The sequence below is a fragment of the Tenrec ecaudatus genome, chromosome 12, assembly GCF_050624435.1.
Source record: "Tenrec ecaudatus isolate mTenEca1 chromosome 12, mTenEca1.hap1, whole genome shotgun sequence".
In the NCBI taxonomy this organism is placed as follows: Eukaryota; Metazoa; Chordata; class Mammalia; order Afrosoricida; family Tenrecidae; genus Tenrec; species Tenrec ecaudatus.
In genome coordinates this window covers 50364091-50371904 of record NC_134541.1, presented here as the reverse complement: position 1 = coordinate 50371904, position 7814 = coordinate 50364091, and the positions used below count along the sequence as shown (strand labels likewise).

The 7814-nt window shown below is 41.7% G+C and overlaps 2 pseudogenes; one reads left to right on the top strand and one right to left on the bottom strand.

Annotated features, from left to right (window-relative positions):
• Positions 1 to 295: 295 nt before the first annotated feature.
• Positions 296 to 1333, top strand: LOC142422468 (thioredoxin-like protein 4B pseudogene; annotated as a pseudogene).
• A 2966-nt stretch (positions 1334 to 4299) lies between these two features.
• On the bottom strand, positions 4300 to 5597 carry LOC142422654 (mitochondrial import inner membrane translocase subunit Tim29-like; annotated as a pseudogene).
• Positions 5598 to 7814: the final 2217 nt, after the last annotated feature.

Here is a 7814-nt window from a genome sequence, read left to right as displayed (position 1 = left end):
TTTAAAATACTACTTTGGAAGCACATTTGGATTTTTAAAAATCATCTATCTGAACCATTTTAAAAGAAAAATATCTAGTATGTTTTATTTAAAGATTTCCACAGTTTGAGTGAATTTGGGCAAAAAGCTGTACTTTGGAAGACTAATCTGGCATAGGACTTGGAGTGTGAGGAAGAAAAGTAGTCACAGCTGCAGTAAGATTTCCCCACTGAGCTCGGGCGCTGCTAGACCTTGGCTTGCTGGAGATGCGGTACGACGCGTGCGTGACAGCTGGGGGAAGCCGCGTTGCTGACAGCCCTGGGGAAGCTTCATTTTCCATGGACTGACCGTGAGGATTAATGTTTGGATTTTTTCAAGATGAGCTTCTTGTTGCCCAAGCTGACCAGCAAAAAAGTAGACCAGGCAATAAAAGGGACTGCCGAGAAGGTGTTGGTTCTCAGGTTTGGGAGAGACGAGGATCCCGTCTGTCTGCAGCTAGATGATATTCTGTCCAAGACCTCACCTGGTTTAAGTAAAATGGCTACTATATACCTGGTAGATGTGGATCAGACTCCAATTTATACCCAGTATTTTGACATCAGTTATATTCCATCGACCGTATTTTTCTTCAACGGGCAGCACATGAAAGTGGACTATGGGTCCCCAGATCACACTAAGTTTGTGGGAAGTTTCAAAACCAAACAAGACTTCATAGATTTGATTGAAGTAATCTACCGAGGCGCCATGCGGGGGAAACTTATTGTTCAAAGCCCTATTGATCCTACTAATATTCCCAAATACGACCTCCTCTATCAAGACATTTAGCTCACCATCTGCTGTCAACAAAGAAGAGAATGACACGTCTCAACACAGCACCTGAGCCCAGCGGTGCTCCCCTGGGAGTCCTTTGGAAACATGTTCAGCGTTCTAGCAGAGAAGGTATGTGAAGAAAAAACAAACCTGATTCTCAGTAGAGGACTGTGTTGGTACTCAGATGATCTGGGATGTCTCCATTTCTACTACCTGCAAGCATCAAAGCAGTAAAGTCACACAGCAGGCAAGTTGCCTGGAGCGATATTGTTAACACCACTTTATATATATATATTTAACCACTTTATATTGTATTTTTCTGTTTTCTTTAAGACAAAACATTGTCTAGCACAATTTGACTTACTATGCTTATTAACTAGATGATTAAAATGGGAAGTCACTTCCCCACGAGCAAAAATACTTGTTTTCTACCTAGATTCACATACATACCCTTACCCAATTCTCCACTCAGATGTTCTTTACTTTCACTTTCTTGTCTGCAGTTGTATTACACCATGTCGCTTAGAATAAAATAATTCTGTACAGCTAGCAAAAAAAAAAAAAGATTTCCCCACTGAAACTCGCCTTTCATCTCGTGACTGCTGGTTCCAGGAGCACTGATTGTGGGTCCAAGCAAGATGAAATCCTTCACGATTTCAACCTTTTCTCCATTTATCATGTTACTATTGGTCCAGTTGTGAGCTGTAACCCACACTGAAGGCTACATACAGTCCTTGATCGTCATCAGCAAGTGCTGCAAGCCCTGACTTTCAGCAAGATGGAGTGTTATCTGCATGCCTCGTGTTAGTAATAAGCCTCCCACTGATCCTGATGCAACATTCTTCATATAACTCAGCTTCTGTGATGATTTGCTCAGCATACAGATTGAACCTGTCTTGATTTTAAACCCTTGTTCTATTTACACAACTGTATCGATCCATGTAAGTTCTGCATGAACACAATGAAGTGTTCTGGTATTCACATTCTTAAGGCTAGCCAGTTTTTTATGGTCCACGGTCCAGGGGTCCTCAAACTGCGGCCTGCGGGCCCACATGCAGCCCACTGAGGACATTTATCTGAGCCGCTGGGTGTATTTGCCCCGTTTGTTTTTTCACTTCAAAATAAGATATGTGCAGTGTGCATAAGAATTTGTTCAGTTTTTGTTTTTTTAAACTATAGTCTGGCCCTCCAACGGGTCTGAGGGACAGTGAACTGGCCTCCTGTTTAAGAAGTATGAGGACCCCAGGTCCACATAGTCGAATTCCTTTGCAGAGTCAACGAAACACAAGTAAACATCTTTCTGGTATTCTTTCCTTTACGTCACGATCCATTTGACATCAGGAATGATAGCCCTTCTTCCATGTCCTCTTCTCAACCCATCCTGAACTTCCAGCAGTTCCCTGTCGATGCACTGCTGCACCCACTGTTGGATGATCTTAAGCAGAATTTTACTTGCATGTTTATTTCTGGGTTTCCTATTCTGTTCCATTGCGTATTCGCATCTATCATAGCACTAGTCCCAGGATTTGAGGTAGGGCAGTGTAAAGGCTTCTACTTTGTTCTTTTGAAGTTCTTTGCTTATCCTGGGTCTCCTCTTCCCTCTCCATAAGAAGTTTGTAACTACTTTTCCTGTTTCTTTAAAGAATAATGTTGGAATTTGGATTCAGTTGCATTTTGTTTATAGATGACTTTAGGTAGTGTTAACATTTTCACAATGTTAAATTTCCATCCATGGATTTGATGTTGAAGAAGACTGGTGATTGGGGACATCCTTGTCTGCTTCCCATTCTTATTTTCAGTTTATTCTTATTTTCAGTTTTCAGCCATCGAATATGATGTTGGCCATTGTTTTGTTTGTTTTTTTTGTATATGGCCTTTATGTTGAAGAATTTCCCTTCTATTCCTATTTTTAGTGTTTTTATCAGAAATGAGTATTAGATAGTCTCGTGCCTTTTCTGCATCTATTGATATTATGTGGTTCTTATTCTTTGTCTTGTTTATATGATGGATTATATTGGTTGCTTTTGTTTTGTGTTTTCGATCTTTCTTGCTTTTTATTAACGTATTCATCTTATGAATGGAAGGTCCAAATGTCAAAACTTGAAAGTGACAAAACAAGTAAATATAAACAGTATTTTATCTCATTTATTAACCCGCTAGTCACCGTAGCAATAGATGTAGAGTCTCATTCCCCCAACACTGTAGTTTTAAAAGTTTAAAAGACCACCATTACCTAGGTAAGGCCCAGCTCTGATCACTGACTTGCTGTTCTTTATCAGCTATGGGTTACTGAAATAGAACATGACCAGATTTCCAGACTAATAAATAAAGTATTTCAAACCTCCTTTATAAAGAAAAAAAAAGATATTGAAAACTCCTTTAGAGTCCCAAACAATTGGCTGATGTTAGCACATGAGTAAGAACTAATGATACTGAAGGAAGAAGTTCATGTTGCACCGAAGGCATAATTGAAAAACAAGACTCCAGGAACGGACAGAATGTTCATTAAAATGTTTCAGCAAACTGATAACCGTAATGGAAGCTCTCAGTAGTCTATTCCAAGGGATTTGGATGACAATTACCTGGTCAACTGCCTGGAAGAGATCAGCATTTGTGCCAATTCAAATGAAAGCCGACTTACTAGAAGTCAGCAATTATTAAACAATAGCATTAACATCACATGTAAGTCAAATTTTGCTGAAGATAATTAAAGAATAGTACGCCAGCAAGGAACTGCCAACACTTCATGATGGATTCAGGAAACAAGGGACATCATTTCTTATATCAGATGAATCTTGGTTGAAAGAAGAGAATAAGCTGATGCCAGGGGCTTATGTGGAGAGCAAATGTTTTGAGAATGATGAGGGCAATGAATGTACAAATGTGCTTTATACAATTGATGTATGAAAGGATTGTGATAAGAGTTGTCTGAGCCCCCAATAAAATAATTTTTAAAATAATAATAAAAGAAGAGAATACTAAAAAAAAGAAGAAGAAGAAAACTCCTTTAGAGTAAAAAAAAAGTCTCAGTAAAACCCAGAGGGTTGGTTGTACCACCAACATTTTTGGATTGCCCAATTTTCCAGTGGGCCTGCCACAATTCCAATGTTCACAAATGAAAAATTGAAAAAGAGGTTGCTATAAAAACTGAGAAGTCAAAGTCAATCAGAGAATTAAAACATTTCCTCTTGAATTAAGTAAACAGCTGAATGGTTTTAGGTGAGCTTGGGAGTCACCTGAGGATAAATGTGGTACTTTGGTAGGGGGGTGGGGGCGGCGGTGTTGTGAAGCCCAAAGCACATCGCACCCTGATCCCTAGCTCTGGCGGCGACAACGGGCAGTACTTCGTTAGTTACATGGGCACATCCCTCTGCAATCCTCAATTTCTAGGACCAGCCACTCGGGAAACACGTCTGCGAACCAGGACGCGGGCGAGCGGGAAACAGACTCCTCGAAAATGGCACTGCCCAGCAAGAGAGGATGTCACGTTTGTCGGGACCTTACCTGGAGGTCCCCGCACACCGACTGCACGGAGGCGTTTCATCTCAGGGCCTCGGGCTGCCCGGTGCGTCGGCCTGGCTCGGGACCAGCATGTCCCTCTTCTCCTTCTGCAGGGCCTGCTCCTCCCACGGCGCCTGGTCCACCCGGTCGTCCGTGCGCACCAGGGCTGGAACTTTTCATCGAGGAGCCGCTCGTGGGTCTGGGACCGCAGGTGGTGGGGCCCGACGCCGGCAGGCGCAGGAACTCGTCGGCGTTGAAGTCGCAGTCTCGCGTCGGGCGCCCAGAGCCCACCAGCGGCCCACCAAGCCACGTCCGGTATCCGGCCCGGGAAGTCGGCCGAGCGGGGCTGCAGCCGGCGGCCGAGCGGGGCTGGAAGAGGCCGGCCTGGGCGTCCGCGGGGACCAGCGGGCACAGCCCCAGGCTCCGGTGGCGCAGGCGGCCGCGGCCTCGCAGCCAGAGCGGTCGCTGCCCGGAGGCCTCGGCGTCGCGGGTGCGCGTGACGGGCGGCGGCAACAGCAAGGTTCCCGAAGCCCTGAGGAGGCGGACACGGCCCTCGGGCGGACGCCGCCGCGTCCCGCAGGCCTCGTAGCCCCGGAGCAGAGCGCGGACCCGACGCCCAGACGCGCACACGCGCCCGCCTCGCGCCCACAGCGTCGCCCTTCTCGGCCTCGGGACCCAAACCTCCTCAGAGCGGCCGCCCCCTCCTCTTCCGGCCTGGCGTCGGATCTCCGCAGAGAGACGCCGCCGGATACAGGAAGCAAAAGACCCGGAAGTCTTCCAGGCGACCTCCACGACCGGTGGTTTTGTGTTTTAATGTTGAACCATCCTTGCATCCTTGATAGGAATCCCACTTGGTTATAGTGAAAAAAAATTTTTTTTCCCGTCCATATGTTGTTGGATTCCATTGGCCCTCATTTTTGAGAATTTTTGCCTCTATGTTCATAAAGGTTGTTTTCTCTCTTTGTAGGGTTTTTGCTTAGTTTTGGTATCAGAGTTATGATGAATGAGTTTGGGAGTTTGATGTCCCGTTCTATCTTGTGGAATAGTCTGTTTAGATTGGTGACACCTCTTCATTGAATATTAGGTCCTGAGCTTTTCTTGGTTGGAACTTTCTTGATGATGTTTTCTGTTTCTTCTTTTGTTATGGATCTGCTGAGATTTTCTGCATTCGTCTACGTTGATTTGGGTACACGGTGTACCTCTAGTTATTTGTCCAGCTCTTCTATGTTTGCAAACTTATGAGAGTGCAGTCTTTCATAGTACTGTTATTTCATTTGAATAGGTTTTGATGATACCTCGAATTTCATCTCTAATTCTAAATATTTGCTTCTTCTTTTCCTAAATTTGCCAGCAGTTTGTCAATTTTGTTAATCCTTTCGAGAACCAACTTATCTTTTTTATTCATCATTTTTTTGTTTTCCAGTTCATTTATTTCTGCTCTAATTTTTATTATTTCTTTTCTCATGTTGGTTAAGGGATTGTTTTGCTTTTATTCTAATTGTGGGAGGTGTTATGTTAAGGTATCAATTTTTGTGTATGTATGGATGGATTGTGATAAGAATTGTAGGAGCTCCCAATAAAATGACTTTTTTTAAAGTTATCAATTTTTGAATCCTATATTTTCATTTGTGCATTGATTGATATAACATTGCTCTCTGTTAACTGGTTTTGCTATATCTCAAATGTTGTGATATGATGTATTCTTATTCTTGTTTGTTTCAAGGAATTTCTTAATTTCATCCCTTTATCTATTACCCAATCTTTTTAAGTTGTATGTTGTTTATATGTTTGACTTTATAGCAGGCGTTATCAAACTACAGCCCACGGGCCACATACAGCCCGCAGAGGACATTTATCCAGTCCTCTGAGTGATTTTACCCCATTTTGTTTTTTTACTTCAAAATAAGATATGTGCAGTGTGCATAGGAATTTGTTCATAGTTTTTTTTTTAAAACTAGAGTCCGGCCCTCCGGACTGAGGGACAGTGAACTGGCCCCATGTTTAAAAAGTTTGAGGACTCCTGCTTTATAGTCTTCTATTATTGATTTCCAGTTGTGTAGCATTATGATTTGAGAAAATGTAGGCTCTCAGTGTTATTTAATTTGTTCAGGCTTGCTTTGTGGCCTAACATGGCATCCATTCTAGAATATGTACCGTTGTGTGGGAGAAAGATGCATGCTGTGCTATTGTCAGGTGGAGTTCTCTGTGTGTCTAGAGAGTTGAGTTGGTTCATTGTGTTGTTTAGCTCCTTTGTGTCTTTATTGAGTTTCTTTCTGGATGAACTGTCTTTCTTTGAGAGTGGTGTAATGAAGTCTACTATTATTGTCATGTTATGTGTCTTTTCAGTTCTTTGAAGGTTCGATGGCTACATTTTGAGGCTCTTTCATTGGATGTATATGCTTGTTGTGGTTATGTCTCCTTGCTCTATTGTTCCTTTAATCATTATGTAGGGTCCATTGTTGTCTCATGTTACTTGAAGTCTACTTTTTGGATACTAATATTGCCATTGCTGCTTTTTAAAATATGTGTCATTAGCTTGATAAATTTTTCTCCACCCTTTGAGTTTTTAGTTTTCTTTTTGAGTTTAAGGTTTGTCCCAGTCTCTGTCTCTTGATTGGTATATTTGATCCATTGATATTGTCATTATTGAACTATGTGGGTTTGTTGCTGTCATTTTGCTGTGTGTTTGGTTTCTTTTCCTTTTCTTGTGTATGGTTTTATCCATGTCTTTGTCCTCTAATTCTATGTTGTTTTGTGTGTTACTTTCATTGTATTGGCTTTTAGATGGTGGTGTCCTTTATGTTACTCTTAGTTTTTTTTTCTTCTTGTTGACTCTCTGCACTCAGGATTGAAATTGGAGTCTGACAGAAATATGTCATGATGTTTATCTATTGGAACTTATCCTGTTTGGAATTCTCTCAGCTTCTTGGAACAATCATTTTCTCCTCCTTTGTGATATTGGGGAAATTTTCTTCTGTGATTTCTTTTAGTATTTTTTTCCTGTAAATATTTTTCCATGACTCCAATAAGATGTAAGTTGTTTCTCTTGACGTGCTCTACATCATTATCAGGATTTCTGTGGATTATTTTGCTTTTATTTTTTTCCTCTCATCATTTATAATCAGAGTAATGGTCTGTCTTCAAGCGCTCTGATTCAATTTCCCCTTTATTCTAATCTATTACTTAAATCTTTTACCTTATTGTCTTATTCTTCTATCTTATTGTCTATCTTTTGGTGTCCCTTTTGGTGTGTGGTTTCTAGTTTTTCAATGCTTTGGGCTCTCATGAACACTCCCTACATCCTTGAAGGAACCTAAATGTCACTTTTGAATTCTATGTTTGGCAGTTCTAGGACATCTTTGTCAGAGTTTTCCATTGGTTTTTGAGAGGTTGTGTGTGTGTGTGTATGTGTTTTAAATTTTTGTGTGTACTGTGGTTTACTTTTTTTGATAGCATCCTGGTACAGTGGTTAGTGGTATGTGTGCTGCTGGGATGTGTAGAGGTAGTTAGCTCTGTCATGGGTA